Below are 19,827 nucleotides of genomic sequence, written 5' to 3'. Positions count from 1 at the left end.
GGAATTGCCAACATGGAAATTGTTGTTTGTTGATTAATGGTTTCAATGTTTGTTCATATAGTGGTATCAGTATTTCATTCATTATTGGTGTTATTCCATTGTATTACATACCTCATCCATTTATCTGTTCATAGATAGTTAGACTTTGAATAGTTGCTTGTAAATATCAGTTTAGCTATTGTGGAGAACATTTTGGCAGTTCCACCCATCATTAAATATGACATTATAATATGACCTAGCGATCCTATTTCTGGAATAATTGAAGTTTGTTTTTTTTTACATTTATTTTTGGATTTGGTTTTAATAGATTTATTGGCATGAAAATCACGTATCACACAATTCAATAGTTCAATTACATCAAGAAAGGTTGAGCACAATTCACAATTACTGCAATCACATTTTGAACATTTTCTTTATTTTTATACTAATCTTTATTATCTCCCCATTTTCTCCCAATCTTCCCTACACCACAAGGAACCATTAATATAATTACTGTCTCTACAGGTTTACCTATCCTGAATTTCATATACAGAAAAACATTTTTTAAAATTTAACAATAACAAAATAAAATATATTAATTCCAATCAAAAAGAAAGTAAAAAATATTAAAAACTAGAACACATTTAAAATAAATCAAAAGGAAGATAAAAGGGTAAGGTTAGATATTAATGTATTTACATTCATTTATGTCTTTTATTCTTTTTTAACTACTCTTTCTTTCCAGTTAAGTAGTTTATATTTTTTAATGGTATCTTTAACTTAATTATGATCTTTGTATAACCTTTCAAAGTCTGATATTCAACTTTAATATTTTTGTGAATATTTTCCAACTTCATATTCCCATTTTAGCTTTGTACCTTGCATGGTTAACATTCCAATCCATAAAGTATCTATTTATTTACTTTTAGAAAATATTTGATTTACAAAATTTACCACTTTACCTGGTATTCGTATACGTCTCATTTAAATGCAAAGAACAAGGTAGGTAACCTGAAACAATAATGCAACTTTATATTCAAAATTATTTTTATGCTTTAAACAAATGCATAGAAAATCATTTTTAGCTTAAATTATAGATAGTATTCATAGACATTTGAGTTGATAACCAATAAATTTTGTATAAGCAAAATATTAATTTTTTCAGGCACCTATAACTACTATATTCTTGGCTTAGTATAAACTTTTTCAGAAAACACAAGGTTCTTTCAGATCAGCTATTATTCTATTGTAGTTTCAAATGATAACAAAGGAGATGAATTATAATAAAATTCATGAAGTGAAAATAAAATTAAAACATAACTTCTTCCTCAGCAAAGGTGATTTAAGTTCATGAGTTAAAAAGTCCAGTCTCCTGGATTGTCCAGGAAGGCAGAAAAATAATAATAATAATGAAAATAAACAAACAAGAAAACATTAACACGATGAAAATAGAACAAAATATGTTTTATCTTCTAGGGACTTTAATTTTTTTCCCAAAGGAATATTAACTTGATGGTAATGATTATCACATTTTTATTTCTAATAATGTAGGTGGTGAAAATGAACATTCTAATATATACATAGAAACCAATGGAGGCACAATCTTGATATTTCACAATGAACTCTCCTTTGACATATATTGACTATGGAGAGATTTTACAGTATTAGAAAATTTAAAAATAGGAAAACAAATGTATAGGTAGCATGAAGTAGATCAATCTAGGGGTCTGAAAAATAGAAACACTTAAATGGGTAAAGCATAGAGGAGTTTTAGGGTTACAAGTATAGTCTGCCTATATATATATACACACACACACACACACACACATATATATATATATATATATGTGTGTGTGTGTGTGTGTGTGTATATATATATAGGCAGACTATACTTGTAACCCTAAAACTCCTCTATGCTTTACCCATTTAAGTGTTTCTATTTTTCAGACCCCTAGATTGATCTACTTCATGCTACCTATACATTTGTTTTCCTATTTTTAAATTTTCTAATACTGTAAAATCTCTCCATAGTCAATATATGTCAAAGGAGAGTTCATTGTGAAATATCAAGATTGTGCCTCCATTGGTTTCTATGTATATATTAGAATGTTCATTTTCACCACCTACATTATTAGAAATAAAAATGTGATAATCATTACCATCAAGTTAATATTCCTTTGGGAAAAAAATTAAAGTCCCTAGAAGATAAAACATATTTTGTTCTATTTTCATCGTGTTAATGTTTTCTTGTTTGTTTATTTTCATTATTATTATTATTTTTCTGCCTTCCTGGACAATCCAGGAGACTGGACTTTTTAACTCATGAACTTAAATCACCTTTGCTGAGGAAGAAGTTATGTTTTAATTTTATTTTCACTTCATGAATTTTATTATAATTCATCTCCTTTGTTATCATTTGAAACTACAATAGAATAATAGCTGATCTGAAAGAACCTTGTGTTTTCTGAAAAAGTTTATACTAAGCCAAGAATATAGTAGTTATAGGTGCCTGAAAAAATTAATATTTTGCTTATACAAAATTTATTGGTTATCAACTCAAATGTCTATGAATACTATCTATAATTTAAGCTAAAAATGATTTTCTATGCATTTGTTTAAAGCATAAAAATAATTTTGAATATAAAGTTGCATTATTGTTTCAGGTTACCTACCTTGTTCTTTGCATTTAAATGAGACGTATACGAATACCAGGTAAAGTGGTAAATTTTGTAAATCAAATATTTTCTAAAAGTAAATAAATAGATACTTTATGGATTGGAATGTTAACCATGCAAGGTACAAAGCTAAAATGGGAATATGAAGTTGGAAAATATTCACAAAAATATTAAAGTTGAATATCAGACTTTGAAAGGTTATACAAAGATCATAATTAAGTTAAAGATACCATTAAAAAATATAAACTACTTAACTGGAAAGAAAGAGTAGTTAAAAAAGAATAAAAGACATAAATGAATGTAAATACATTAATATCTAACCTTACCCTTTTATCTTCCTTTTGATTTATTTTAAATGTGTTCTAGTTTTTAATATTTTTTACTTTCTTTTTGATTGGAATTAATATATTTTATTTTGTTATTGTTAAATTTTAAAAAATGTTTTTCTGTATATGAAATTCAGGATAGGTAAACCTGTAGAGACAGTAATTATATTAATGGTTCCTTGTGGTGTAGGGAAGATTGGGAGAAAATGGGGAGATAATAAAGATTAGTATAAAAATAAAGAAAATGTTCAAAATGTGATTGCAGTAATTGTGAATTGTGCTCAACCTTTCTTGATGTAATTGAACTATTGAATTGTGTGATACGTGATTTTCATGCCAATAAATCTATTAAAACCAAATCCAAAAATAAATGTAAAAAAAAACAAACTTCAATTATTCCAGAAATAGGATCGCTAGGTCATATTATAATGTCATATTTAATGATGGGTGGAACTGCCAAAATGTTCTCCACAATAGCTAAACTGATATTTACAAGCAACTATTCAAAGTCTAACTATCTATGAACAGATAAATGGATGAGGTATGTAATACAATGGAATAACACCAATAATGAATGAAATACTGATACCACTATATGAACAAACATTGAAACCATTAATCAACAAACAACAATTTCCATGTTGGCAATTCCAGGTCATGGTGAGTTTTTAATTTGAAAGTGGGACTGTGCTTGCTCTATAGGGTATATAAATTTTTTAAGTGAATCTCTTAAGATGGATTCAAAGTACCATCATATTTTCTTTTAGCAGCTGAGAATAATAACCACTTGTACCATCTAGTTTCTCTTGGAAAACTTTCTCCTAAGTGAACTAAGTCAATAACAAGAGAAAATTTTGCTTTCTACTAGTTACATAAAAATATATGTAATACACTGGTGTAGACAGTTAGATGGCAATAGGACACTGACCTTATGTTAATGATCATGGAAAGATTTGTAATTAAATAAGGATGATGATTGATCAACATTATAAGTATAATCAATTTCACTACATTTTGCATGAGTGACAGGTTAAAATAGCAAATGTTCGGTATGTGTATGTGGGTTAGAAGCATTGAACACTAAAGATGATGACCTGACAATCTATGGAATGATGTACATCAATCATGTCACACATGAAGAAAGCAAAGGCAATTATAGAGACCAAAAAAGACAAAAAGAACAAAGTTTATATCAGGTGTTGCTCTGAGCCTTGTCCTTGAATGTGGCATATCTAAAACACGGACAAGAAATGATGAGTTGAAAGAGCTGAACAGAACGTTTCAAAGGGCAGCTCAAGAAGAACAAGTAGAACATTAAAATGAAATGTGCAAAGACGTGGAGTTAGAAAGTCAAAAAGAACATAAGGATTATATGTCCAGCATGGATTTTGAAATCCAAGCTGCACTGATGGTATTAGTGAGTAACAAAACTCGAGGAATTGACAGAATAACAATGAAAATGTTTCAACAAGCTGATGAGCAGTGTAAGCTCTCACTGGTCTGTGCCAAGAAATTTGGAAGAAAGCTACTCGACCAACCAACAAGGAGAGATCTATATTTGTACACTCATTTCTTTAAAAAAGTGATTCAATCGAATGAGGAAATTATCGAACAGTACTCTCACTATCACACGCAAGTTAAATTTTGCTGAAGATTTTTCAACAAATGTTGCAGCAGATCATTCCATGACAGAGAGCTGCCGGGTGTTTTATTGACTGTGGAAAGACATCCAACAGTATCAATCACAGCAACTTATGGATACCATTGACGATGAGAATTCCAGAACACTTCATTGTGCTCATAAAGAACTCATCCAGAGACCAAAAGGAAATATTCAAAAAGAACAAGAGAACACTGTGTAGTTTAAAATCAGTAAAGGTGTACATCATGGTTGTATCCTTTGACCATATTTATTCAATCTCTATGGTGAGCAAATTGGAGAAACTGGACTATATGAAGTTGGCCGTAGGACTTTGCCAAAGGGTTATTAACAGCCTGTGCTATACTGATGATATAGTCTTACTTGCTTAAAGAAAGGAGGACTTGAAGCATTTGATGATGAAACTCAAACACTGGAACTTCCAGTATGGATTTCAATTTAATGTGAAGAAAACAAAATTCTGGATAAGTGAATCAGTCAACAACATCGTGGTAAACAGAAAAAAATTGAGGTTATCAAAGATTTTATTTTGCTTGAATTCATAGTTAATGCTCATGGAAGCAGCAGTCAGTTGATAAAAGAAGATATTGCAAGACATCTTTAAATATTTAAAGAGCAAATATGTCACCATGGCCATCGGACTTTTAATTGCCTCGTGTGTATGTGGAATTTAGACAAAAAATAAGATCCCAGAAAAATTGGTGCATTTGTGTGAGGCTGTTGGCAGTGAACCGTGCAAGTACCTGGGCTGTCGCAGATCAAACAAATCTGTAGTGGGAGAATTGCAGCTAGAATACTCTTTAGAAGCAGGATGGTGAGAATAACTCACATACTTTGGACACATTATATTTTATTTATTTATTTATTTTCCAATTTTACTTCAGAGCCACATGTACATACTGAAAGAGCTGAATATGGCTTGCAAGTCACAATTTGCCAACCCCTGGGCTAATGAATAACAATTGTGAGGACGGGATAGGACCAGCCAGTGTTTTGTTGAACATAGTATTGCTATGAATTGGAAACAAAAAAAATGTAATCTAACAACAGCAATAAATAAATAAATAAAAATATAAATAAATATATATATATATATATAGATGGATATGCCAACTTTTAAGCTGAAAAATTTTTTAAGAAAATTAACGAATAGTGGAGTAATTCCCTACTACTCTAACCCCAGGATACATACATTAACAATTCTTAAAATTACTCTCATGATATAGTAAGACTCTGCCTTCTGTAATCCTCCTCATTTAAGTAACTATCATCATTACCTGAACTATTGAGGAAAAGAAAACCCTCAGCAAGTCTACTTTTATGTTTCTACAATCTACTTTAAAGTGAGCAATTAATTTTTTAAGCAACATGCAGACTAAGTTTCTGTCCAATCTGTTCATGCCTTTCTTCTGGTTAAGCTATTGGTGGTGTGCCGGGAGTCGGGCCACTAGCCTTCTTCTCACACTGGCATCTTTAGACTTGCAGTAGCTTGTGTTAGTGATCCACTTATATGCCTAGGAAGAAACACAGACTGAAATAAATTGGAAAAATGTTTTCTTCGATGGAACACCAAATATTTAAGATCTCAACCCAATTATTTATTTATTTAAAAGATCTCAACCCCATTATTAAGATTACATTTTCTTATCTTTCTCTTCAGCACCAGGATCACATCTTCCTCCTGCCTCTCCTGATTTAGGACATAACTGATCCATGTCAGTGTGCCCTGGATTCCCTTTCACTTATCAAGTGGGCTTCAAGTGAACTCCGGCAAATCTTCCCTTCCCGCATTCAGTCTGTGACATGTCTTAGAGAATTTTCGTTAAGTATATTTTAGACAGATACAATTTATTGAAAGTACTGTTGCTGTTAAACACGTTAATCAAATTTAACCAGCATAAAGCATTTAATTTGTTATCTACACTAATTATAGAAACAGGAATTGGTACTAAGCACAGTAGGGATTGGGACTTATCAGTCCCACAATGTATGAATAAATCTTCAACTGGAAGACTTAAAGTGGGAGGCTGACTCTGAAGGCTGGTCACTGCCATGTTTAATGTCTAGGAGCTGATGACTCCACCAGTACCATTGCTTGCAGTTGTTGCTGCTTCCACTCCAATTCATAGCAACCCATGAGGCACAATAGAAATGGCCCTAGGGGTTTCTCGCCTGATTTTTGAAGGGAGTCTATTATCAGTTCTTGGTCAGGCAGATCCACTTGATGGTTTTGACCACCAGCTTTTAAGGTAGCTGTCTAGCACTATATTGTCTCTAGAGCTCTTTCTATAAATGCTGACTAGAACGATAACATGTTCCTCCATGCTGCTTGACTTCTTCATCACAAACGTTGAAGCCAAGAAAGGGACGCGCTGTGAAAGTTTCATTGACCTAGTACCAGGAGCTAAACAGCATCCTGTAGTCCATGATATACTCTGCAGTTAGAAGCCTGCCTAGGTTTTTCAGAGAATTTGAGAGGAATGAGTATGACTAAGAATTGGGGAGCCTTGTTTTAAAGCCTCCCCAGTACTCTCTCTTCTCATATTTAGACTGATATAGTTTCTCCTCTATCATTTCATGTGATGGATCCTCAAAAATTGTAGAAAACTGCAATGATGAGAAAATGGAATCTGTCCATAATTTTCTGACATTTTTTCATATTCTATAAATCTTTGTAAAATTTGAGAGATTAGGGTATAAGGGCAGCTATCAAGGGAATCCTGACAGTGAGTTTCATTTAGAAACTGCACTTTTATTTTGCAGAAAGAAGTATAAATTGACATGATTTTAGAAAGATAATATTTTATTTTTATTATTAGAATTTTGATATTGGTTAAAGTGAGGTTGATGTTTTACTTATTAAAATTTTTGGTATATTGTTAATTTATTTGAAACTTATGAATGATGAGAGAGCTTCAAAGAGTTCATGGAAAATGGAAATAAATGGCAATGAACTTTTCCATGAGCTTTTAAAGGCCCTCATATATAAATTTACTATAAAGTTAAAAAGTATTGGCAAAACTTTCAAAGACTTCTTCGAAGAAGAATTGAGGGGGGAAAGCTGAATGTAGCATGAGAGTTAATTCTTATTTTGGTATTACATAGAGTCATTAAAAAGGCTAACTGTAATCCAAAAGAGGGAATGCTATCAGAGTTTAAATTGTGAACACCTGGTTTGCAAAAGGCTCTAGGCAATGGTGGAAACTGAAAATCCAGCTGTAGAGCCCACCCCAAGGCTCGGGTGAATCCCCTGAGACCATGGGCCAGGGATGTGAATAGCCTTCTAATTAGACAGAGAGCATTATAAAGTCAATTATGGCATATATAGTTAAGTTAAATTAAAATGTACTATGTTATTTGATCTCCCCTTTGACCCATTTAAATAGTTTTCTTTTTTAATGAGAATACATGTGGATTAACTCTGGTGAATCCCTTCTGATTTTAGACCAGAGATGTGAATAGCCTTGCTATCATGCCGAGAGTATTGGAACGTGGAGCATGGCAGACACAATTTAACATCTTATCATTTAGATTTTCCCTTTTGATCCAATTTAGGATCCCTTGTGGAGTAGTGGTTACAAATTGAGCTGCAGTCCTCATGGTCATAATTCAAAACCACCAGTAGATCTTTGGGAGAAAGCCTGGGCTTTCTACTGGACTAACGGATACAGTTTCGGTCAACATTGGCAGAGAGTTTTCATTTTTTCGCAGGCTAAATTTGTTCTGTTTTTTTTCTGTTTTACTTTGTTGTTATTTTTATTGCTGTTGTTTCTTACACTTTGTTTTTCTCTACATGAAATTTGGGATAGGTAAATCTATAGAAACTAACTGGACTAACGCTTCATAGGTGTGTGGCAGGGAAGCTTGTGGGAAAGAGGGTGGCTAATAACAATTTCCACAGGAGGAAGAAAATGTCCCAAAATTGACTGCAGTACAGAGTGTGCAAGTTTTCTTGATAGGATTAAAGTATGGAATTTTATGATAGATTATGTGCCAAGAGAGCTCTTTAAAAGAAAAAAGAAAACATAGGTGCTAAACACACACACACATGAATTTTTCGCTTTTAAGTATGTTTATTAAAAGTTAACAGACACACTTAATCTGAGGACTTAAGTCGGGAAAAAACATGGTATCTGAGGAAGTGGAAGACAGCCCTCCCAAGACTGTTGACCTCTTGGTCAAAGGAAAGCTTGGTCTTGCTACATCAGTGCCCTCCATGCCGTATTAAGCTATGTATTATTCCAGCAAACCTGTGACGGGCTTTCTCAGTGATTACTATTGTAAAATTCCCTTAGAGTTAATGCCCATTGTTTGTGTAAATAGCATCCAGCCATGAAAGGACTGATTCTGTACAAGTGAATAATTCAGGTACAATGACAAGAAGTTAGACTACATTGGCCCAATATCCTTCTCCTAACAGGGCTTTAAACAAATTAGTACCAGGGGTTAATCAAAGACAACAATAACAGAAGACCATTATGGCTCAAGGGGAGGATCAATAAGACTCTCTGCTATAAATTAACAAGGAGGTTTTGAAAGGGAGCCGAAAGCAGATACAAACCAACAAACTGAAAACAGATCCTGGAATGAGCTTTGGGCTCGCAAAAAATCCTAGCTCCAATTTCAGAACAATTAGTTCTTACATCATGGCCCTACTCAATCCTCACCTTCAGGAAGAGAAGGCAGAAGATATGGTTCTATAGCAAAATATAACAAAGAAATTAAATGGTGCCTGGCTTCTGGAGGTCTAAAGTCTTGTCTCTAAACAAGCAGCGATTTAAGTGAGCTGCCAGCAAATTCCATATGGAAGAAGCACACCATCTTCAGTCACTGAAAGATTATAAATCAGATAATCTGAAGTCAAAGGAAAGAATAGTATCACAGACAGAATTATGAGAATATGGTTTGCATAAGGCTATGGACCACAGTGGGATCCCAAGATACATCTGTGGGAACTACATAGGAAATAGGCGTCTAGTGATTCCCCCCTCTGATGCATGCTGGACCTGATCTGGCTTTCAACATTTTCCATAATTGCGTTGTTTTATTGTTTGGTCATATTACGGTATATCTCAGAGGGATTATGTCATTGGGGGGTCGCCCCTAAGAAGTTATGCTATATGTTTTTCTGTTTTTCGGTATATGAAACCCAGGATTCATGAACTTATAGTGACAGCAAGTAGAATAAGTGTTTCAGTGGATTTAGGAGTGGGGAAAGTTTGTTGGGTAAAAGGGCGATGTTGTCAAGGAGTCTCAGAAGGAGAAGAATGTTTGAAAATTGATTTTGGTAGTGATTGTATAATACTCCTTGATGTGATTGAAATATGCAAATGATATATGTATTAACTCCCAATTAATAATAAATTTTAAAATAACAATAAAATGAAATTTGTCAAATTAAATAAAGTGAAATAAAATAATCAGTTATGGTTTAAAAAGTTGACAGGAAATCAGTGTGTAATGTACAGGGAGGTAGCTGAAACGTTTAGACATAAAGCATGCTTCTTTGTGTATACATATGTGGTTAAGTATACTGTAGTTATAATCCAAGATGTCAATAAAATTGTGAAACTAAGTTCTCTTCAAATTTCGATAATGTTGATGTATATAGTGTACTCTATGTTTGGTATATTTGTTATTTAGATACTTATAGCTAATTTACCTAATGAAAATTATACCGTGCATTTTAGTTTTTCTTTTATGTATCTAATCTTGAAATTTACATTTTGAGAATATTATTTTAATAATCACATCTCTATAAGATAGGGATTGTGAAAAGCAGTTTCAGTTCAGAGAAGATTGAGTAATTAAATAATTTATATTAAGGAATGAGCTCTGTATACCTCTCTTAGAATTGAGATATTTTTATAGTAGAAATACTGTGCTGTTATCACACAAATGTCCTTTAAAAACAGATGGAATTTTTATACTCAAGTGTCCAATTAGTGCTTCTTAGTGAATTCTTATTCTAGTTGTAGTGTTGAGATTCGGGAATATTATCCCTTAAAGAAACATATTTGTAAAATATTAGTTATGCAAATATCTCTTAGCCTCAAGTGGAAATGCTAAAAATGATCACGCAACATTTTTAAACATTATAACTGTGCCATATCCTTTTTTCTCTCAATGGAACTTTAAATTGTTTTAAGTCTTAACTCTCACATTCCTCGGCATTTCTTCATTTATTACACATTTCAATCAGAAGGAAATATAAAAAATATTATTCTTTATGCTGCAACATTTCATTTTTATAAATTAAAATAATGAAAATAAATGCTTATTCTATGAATTATCATAGGCTGATAACATTAGGTATGGTATCAACCTTTTATCACAGATACCAGTTTTGTTCTTATTTTGTTGTTTTGTATAGTGAGAAAAGGCTGAAAATATGTAAATTGTTTTTAATGTAATACCCCTTGATAATTATTTATCAAAATTTGCCTAGCTATGACCATCCAGGTTCTAATATGTATTTCATAATCATTTTTCCTTGTCACAAAGAAGTAAACAATACTCTTAATTTAATTATGAATATGCAGATTATAGTTTGTAAGTCACTGAAAAGCCACATTATAAATAATTTCATCTTATGTTCAAAGAAAGGAGCCCTGACAGTACTATGAGGTTAACATTGGACTGATAACTACATTGGCACCTGCCAATCCTTAGCAGAAAGATGAGGCTGTCTGCTCACATAAACATTCTCAAGCTTGGGAACCCCACCCAAGGTTGCTGGTAGTTAGATTCAACTTGATGGCAATGGGATGGATCTTATTATCATGTGAAATCAATGGCTATTTTCATGAGCTATGTTCCCGCTCTGAAATCTCAAGGAGAGATTCTCTCTGCAGTCTCCGAGAGGTGCTTCTAAAAGCAGACAAGCATCCTTTGGCCAAGCAACGTGACTCCTTTCCCAGAAAGACATGTAAAAAGGGTAATACATAATAAGGATTCCACTTAGTAGCTTATTGTCACATCTAATATTGACATGTGTTTTGTCGGATACTAATTGTCTTTTCTATCATGTATCAGTTTCTTTCTTCAACTACTACATTCTCTGATTTTCTGTGCTAACTTGGGTTTTCTAGAAAAGCAAAAACAACGAAACATGCATGTTTATGCATACAGTAAGAGATTTATATCAGTAAATGGCTTAGACAGTTGTAGAAGTAGTTTAGTCTGGTTCAAATCCATAGGTCCCTATCCCTGACTCTTGAAGCTTTGGCTGATAAACAGGAAGATGAAGTAAGGGAGTCACAGACTAGGGAATGCACAACTGAATGAATCTGCAGACTGGTATATACAGCTGAATAATTCTAACATCAGCAATCTCAGATGGCTCTTGGCATCAGCCAATAGACAAAACAGATGCAAGATCAAATCCAGCACAAGATGAATGGGAAAGAGCTTGGTTCTGCTCAGAATCTCTCTTATACAAAGGAAGTGTTGTCGATCTATTGGGGTCTCCCAGTACCTTCACCCAGGTACGTTGAGTTGACAAAAAGCCAACTATCAGAATCACTAAAAGAATAAAGGAAAATTTGAAGCATCTTAAGAGGTCCTCTTTAAATTTCTTTCTGTCTGAAATTCTGTCTGTCTGTCTGGGTCTGTCTAAAGGATATGGACAAATCCAAGTCCTGTCTTAAGTAGTGACTTTATAAACTTTACCTGTGGAAGCACCTAAGACTTCATCTGCATGGAAAAGCAAATTGATTCTCTCCAATCCCAGTTTGACTCTGCTTCTCTGCATCACCTGTCACTTGGTGTTCTGTGAGGCTGCCACACTGGTGTTGCTGTGATACTGGAAGTGATGCTACCCATATTTCTCATACAACACGATGCTTCACACTATTAGCAGGGCTTCAAATCTAAGACAGGCTAAGAATAGGGCCAGCTGCTCTACCTCTGAAAATTAGCCAAAGATAAGCTTATGAATCACACCTGAGCAACATTCACTTTGCTGCTTGGAGAGAGTACTCGCTAGAGAAGGTCATGTTTGGGGAAGTAAAAGGCCAACAAAGGCAGGGTGAGATGGAATAACACAATAGCCATGAAAGTGCATTTGGATATACAGGAATTATGAGAATACCACCAAGCTCAACAATCTAACCTTCTGTTGTACTTAGAGTCATGATTTGACAGCCACTACCAACAGCAAAAGGTGAGCTCAGATTTAGTGACTAACTCCAAGCATGCCTCACAGTCTATGTGTCTTGAGTGTATAAATAAATCATAGGGTTATACAAATATTGATTATTTTAAAGTACACTAATAAATTGACAAAGACTACTTTGTTTTTCAAAGTATGTGATACCCAGCATCCAGAGACAACAAGGATATTGACAACTATAACTAAGGGAGATCATTTATGCCGTGATATAGTGTCTTGTAATCTATGGTAAGACATGAGGGTATCAGAGAAAACTACATAATTTATAGCATTGTGAAAATAGTTTTAAAATAAATTCAATTCATAAGAGTAAGGTGAAGAAATTGTCTAGAGTATAGTAATGTTTTAGCTTAATTGAGAGATAATAGGCAAATGCATAGCTCAGCATATATGCATGTTTTCTAAACAAATGACCTATAAAAAAATGTTTGTGTGCTTATCCTTTGGGAGAGAGAATAGAGATTTAAATGCAATCAAATTCCATCTTTAATATTTTACATTGTTGTCCCTTTTTTAAGGACAACAGAGATAATTTCCATTCAACAAGTATATGTTTAAATGACATATCTGTTGTGCATTAGTTCTTCTGACATAACTAATAATAATGAGAGCAGTAAACTACTTTTAGTGTGAGCTTATTTTCAGTACAGCATTGTATAAAAATAACTGCAAATTAGAAGGTATAAAAGCATTGTCTGCCAAAAATGCCTATGGAGTTAGAGTCAGATGGGCTCACTGCAGTGTAACTGTACTAAGCCTTTCAACTGGTTGCTGCGCTGAGTGTGGGCATATGCATTTCAAGGCAATGAACCATTTCAGAGCCAAGCTGGTCTCCCCAGGCAGAGGACTCTTCTTGTGATCATGTACACACCCAGAGCGGCTCCAATCAAGATTACCCTCATTATCTTGATAAGAATGCAAGGAGCATTGTCTTTGTAACATGTAGCTTTAATAATGTGAAGGGAAGAGAAAGCAAGTGCATTTCATATTTTTAATTAAGTCATCAAAAAGGAAAGCACTTAAAATAAGTATCTGAATATTTCAAACAAAAGGGAGATGTTTACATAACTCTCTATGACATATCTATCCACTGGCAGCAATTCAATTCTGACCTGTAGAGAGACCTTATAGGACAGGGAAGAACTGCTCCAGAGAGTTTCCAAGCCTGGGAATCTTCATGGAAACAGAGGATTTTGTCGGGATTTTAGCTTTTATTACAGCGAGTTGTAATCCATACTGAACACTGCAACGCTTGATCTTCATTAGCAAGTGGTACAAGTCTTCCTCACTTCCTGCAAGCAAGGTTGCCTCACCAGCATAAGGAGAGAAATGAATAAGCCGTTCTCCACCTTCCTCTTCATATAGCCCAGCTTCTCCGATGATTGGCTCAACATACAGGTGTATAACTGATGTGAGAGGATCAAACACTTATGCACACCTTGCCTAATTTTAAAGTTTGTTCTGTCCACACTACTGCCTCTTGATTCATGTGGCTGTTCCATATGAGCATAATTGAGTGTCCTTGAATTCCCGTTCTTCTCAAGGTTGTTCAGAGTTTGTTATGGTCCACACAGTCGTATGCCTCTGCAGAGTCAATAAATTGCAAGTAAGCATATTTCTAGTAGTCTCTTCTTTGAGCCAAGATCTATCTGATATTAGCAATGATATCCCTTGTTCCAAGTTCTCTTCTGAATCTGGCAGCTTGCTGTCCATGTGCGGCTACAACCTTGTTGAATGATTGTTACTCATATTTCATAGGCATGTGAAATCAATGCTATTATTCTTTAGTTTGAACATTACACTGGGTCACTTTTCTTTGGAATGAGTACATATATGGATCTCTTCTAGTCAGTTGACTATGTAGCTGTCTTCCAGATTTGCTGGCATAGCTGAGTGAGTGCTCCCGGTGCCTCTTCCATTTGTTAAACATTGCAGTTGGTATGCCATCGATTCCTAGGGTCTTGTTTTGGGCAAAAGCGTTCAGTGCAGCTTGAACTTTTTCAGTCAGCACCATTGGGTGTGGCTCACATGCTGTCTCCTCAAATTGCAGAATGGTGGCTCATTCTTTTTGTACAGTGTCTTCTTTCTGTCTTCATTTGATGCTTCCTGCATCATTCACGTTTTTACATAGATATTTTCATATTGCCCCCTGAAGCTTGAATTTTTAATTTTTTGAGTTTAAGATATGTTGATCATGTCCTTCCATTTTGGTTATCTAACTCTAGGCTTTTGCATATTAACTTCATCTTACTAAGCTTGCCTTCCAAATTTTCCATTCAGCTTTTTTACTTTATTATTTCTCTCATGTGCCTTTGCTACTCTATGATTAGGAGCAAGTGTCAGAGTCTCTACACCCAAGCTGATCTTTTTTCTATCTCTCCTGTCTTCTTAGTGGCTGTTTGCTTTCTTCATAGATGATGTTGCTGCTGCCATCGAACAGCTCATGACGTCTTTTGTCATGAGTGTTCATTGCATCAACTCTGTTCTTGAGTTGTGCTCCAAATTTGGATGGAATCCTCATTTGGATTGAACAGTCAAGGTAGTATTTTGGCTCTCGTGGACTTATTTGAATTCTTTTCAGCTTAAAATTAAGCTTACATACGAGTAATTGATTGTCTGTTCCACAGTTGGCCCTGGCCTGGTTTTCATTGCTGATAATGAGTTTCTCCAGGGTCTCTTCCCACAAATGTAGTCAATTTGATTTCTATCTATTCCTTCTGGAGAAGTCCACCATTTGTGTTGTTCAAAAAGTATTGTGATGAAGCCGTTGGTCTGTCAAAGTTCTATCATGTGATCTCTGGCTTCATTTCTCCCTGAGATCACATTATCCTACTATGTGTCCTTCCTCTTTGTTGCATTTCAGCCATCAATAAATTTCAATGCATTTTGATTGCAGTTCTGATCAATGTTGGAATGAGGGTATAGTAGAATCCCTCAATGTCTGCATAACTTTCTTTAGTTACTGGTGTGCAAATTGTAATAATATTTATATTGACTGGTTTCCTTGTATGGGGATAGATATTATGGTATCACAGAAAGGATTGTGCTTCAAAGTAGATCCTGAAATGTCCTTTCTGGATATGAATTCAACAGAATTACTTTGATTGTGTCATTCCCAGCATAGTCAACCGTATAATTTTCTGAATCGAAATGGCTAATACCAGTCCATTTCAGGTAAATAAATTCTAGAATATCAATCTCTGTGCAGTCCATCTCATTTTTAACAATTACCCATTTTCCAATATTTACACTTGCTACATCCAAGGTCTAATTATTGATCAATGCTTGCAGCTGTTTCTTCTCATTTTTAGGCTCGCTTCATCAGCAAATGAAGGTCCAGAAGGCTTTTCACCCAACTTCTAATCAAATTGTGTCAATACTGCTGACCCTACTTCGAGAAGGCAGCTCTTACTGTCGTGTTTTGTGGGGCTCATCTTCTGGCATTATCTGAATATGTTCTGAGTCTATTAATTCATTTTTAAATAACTACCAATGTTTCAATGCTATCCACAGGCATTTTAGTGGCTAATTCGTCTGAAGTATATAGCCTATTCCTTCGACATAATCTGTTCTTAGTCTGGAAGCTCTACTGAAACCTGTTGGTATTTGAAATAACAGTGCCATCATTTCCAGCAGCACAGCAATAGAGAAGCCACCACAGTACAACAAATTGACAGGGAAGTGCTGGTGGAAACCCTATAAGACAGTTTTGTTTCCCCTATGGGATCAATATGAGTAGGAATTGACTCAAAGGACTCTCTATATATATGGTAGGACAGCAAGAGTCCCTGGGTAGCATAATTAAGTGCTTGACTAGGTTTAGCTAAGAAAATAATAGTGAAAAATTTACAGTAGCTGGGAAAAAATTAACTGAGTTGAAACAGTTGACTAGTAGTCAAAATTCCTTTCCAACTCCCTCAGAAGTACCTCAGAAAGGTCATAATCTCAAAAATCATAGGAAACAATTATACCCTGCACACATAGGGTCCTAGTGATATATCCACTTGCATCTAACAATGACAAAATTGTACAGGTTCAGGCCACCTTTGATAAAGGGAGAACTAGAGGTGTGTGTATGTTTTCAAGAGTAAAATGTTATATTTGAATTTCAAATAACAAATTAAGGACCCCAAAACTGTAATCCGAAGCCCTCTACAGTAGGTAATTATTCTTCATTCTCCTTCACCATAGATAATTTTATATAGTCATTACCACATAATGGATATACATTTCCTTGTAATTTTCTTAGCTAAAATTATGTTGCCCTTATTGCTGTCATGTGCCATTAATTGGTTATAATAGGTTATACAATGTGTTATTCAATTGATTAGAAGCAATTTACATAAACATAAGCACATCACAATAGTCACATGTTGGTTTCCACTTAAAAGAGGTGATGATGCAATGAATACCATCAATGTTTAGGAGCCTTTTTTAAGTTTAGTTTTTTGGTTTTTAACATTCATATGCAGAAGTTTATAATTCAGGATGATATAAAAGTAAGTATTGTTATTTTAGACTTAATGTTTATGTTATTTTACATTTACATAAAAAAGAACAGAATGTACAGAGATTTCACATATCCCTATCTGTATCCCTTCTACATAATTTCTCATGCTATTAACAACTTGTGTCAGTGTGCACCAGTAATGACATGTTATTAGTGAAAGTCCATAGTTTGTGTGAGGGTTCAATTTTTGTATTATACATTTCTACGGATTTCGCCATATGCATAACTTAAGATGTTGGCCTTTCTAGTAGCATGCAGGATGATGGTGCTGATGGTAGATGGCCCCATGCTTCTCCCACTCATCCCTTCTCCTCTCTCCTAGAACCCTCGGAAGCCAGCAATCTACCTATTGCCTCTATAATGGTATCTTTTCCAGGATGTCATAATTTACATCCGTACAAAGTATAACTTTCTCAGATTGGCTACTTTCTGAGCGTATGTAAGTTCCCTCCATGTCTTTTTTAGGAGCTTGATAGCTAATTTTCTTTTTATTACTGAATAAAAATCTATTGTATGGATGCACCAAAGTTAGTTTATTCATTCACTTATTGAAGGGCATATTACTTACTTCTAATTTTTGGTAATTATAAATAAAGCTGCTATACATGTTTTGTGCATATTTTTATGAGGACATATGCTTTCGTCTCATTAATATCTGATTACTGGATTGTCTGGTAAGTTTGTGTTGCACTTAAAAACAGCTACCTATCTTCTATTATGAATTCCCATCATGAAATTTCCTCTTGCTTGTTAATATCATTAAAATTTGGTGTTTGACTGTTTTGGATATGAAGCATTCTAATCACTATGCATTGTCATCTTATTGTTGTTAATTAGCAATTTCTTCAAGACCTATAGTATGCTATATATTTTTATATCCTTATTTGTTATCTGCTTCTCTTTGGTGTGGTATCTTTTGCCCACATTTTAATTGGATTGTTGTTCTCTTGCTGTTTAGATTTTGCAATTCTTTGTAAATGTGGATACAAATCTTTCCCAGATCTGTGTTTGATCGTTCTTTCTCCCAGTCAGTGGTCTTGTTCTCTCAACAGGGCCTTTTGCAGAGGACACAGTTTTAATTCCCTACAATCCAACCGATCAGGTCTTCTATAAATTGTGTGTTAGGAAATGAAACCAAAAGCATCATTGCCAAATCCAAGGTCAACTCGTTCACTTTTCTTTCTTTCTTTTTTAGTTGTCTATTTTTATTTGCAACATTTATGTCGCTGAGACAATTTGAGCAAATTTTCATGAGAGGTTGTAGGATATGGGTCTAAATTCAAAAAAGTTAATGTATCAAGGGAAGTAGACATTGTATCGCGATTGATAAATTTTGGAAACGGATTTCCATGTGTTATGTTAATTTATGTATCCCACTGGAATAACTAATTTTCATAAACACATTAACATTTATATTGTTTTTAGTTTGTTTTAAATGCATTGCTATATCCTTTTTGTTTTAATTTGCATTCATTTTATCATAAAATGAGTCATATTCCTATATTCAAAGTTACTAATTGTATGCCTCTCCTGGGAATTGCCCCTTCATGTCTATTGCAAATGTATCTATTAGAATATTCATATATTGTCATCAATATTTAAAATGTATTTTATACAACACATTTATAAACAGTCTCTTTTAATTGCTTTAAACAGATAGTGTATCTACTTTCTATTTAACAATGTTTATGCTATAATGAAATATTTCTGATTTAGTGTACTTTGTTGGGTCATCATTTGTTTCATTGCTTTCTTTCACTTAAATGTCAAATAATTTTGATTATTCCAATGATTTGATACCTCTGCACCAACTTTTCTATACTTCACTTGTTTATTTTCACTTGTATGTCTATCTAGAATTAAATGTTGTGTCTGATATAAAATATGTAAATTTTTCATAATTTTAATCTAAAAATCTGTTCAATCAAAATAAAGTATATCATCTAAAAACATGAACTTGACATAGCTAAGGGGTGAAATCTGCAATTCTCTCTTTAAAAATAATAACTTGGAGCATCCTATTTTGACCTATTTAATCACAGAGGGGATCACATTTCATGGCTGTCACTGAAACTGACTTCCGTGTACAGGATGCCCAAGAGACTGCCACACAGACTGTGGATCAGCAGAATCGGAATGGCACAGGCCTTTTTTTGCTGAAAGTAAAAATGAAAACGCTGTATGGATTGGATTAGCCGTAAAAAGTTGTGGTTCTAGAATCGTGGCCCATCGACCAGCCTCATTAGTCTCACCTGGGAAGTTGGCAGACGTGAAAGAATTCTTGGGCTTCTTCCCTGCCATACAGAATCAAACTCTCTTGGCTGAAATCCAGCAATTGATGTTTTTTAACAAGCTCCTACACAAGACAATCTGATGCTCGTTGCAGCTTAAGAACTGCTAGTAAACAAATTAATACTTATGTTTAGCTTAATAGGTGAGTTGATTTTTTTTCTGTCTTATGTGTTAAAAATATTAATTTGTGATATGAAAGTTAAATTTATAGA

This window comes from Echinops telfairi, unplaced genomic scaffold (assembly GCF_000313985.2).
Source record: "Echinops telfairi isolate 266 unplaced genomic scaffold, ASM31398v2 ScPeMD7_7467;HRSCAF=8505_1, whole genome shotgun sequence".
In the NCBI taxonomy this organism is placed as follows: Eukaryota; Metazoa; Chordata; class Mammalia; order Afrosoricida; family Tenrecidae; genus Echinops; species Echinops telfairi.
Note: the sequence above shows the minus strand (reverse complement) of the source record.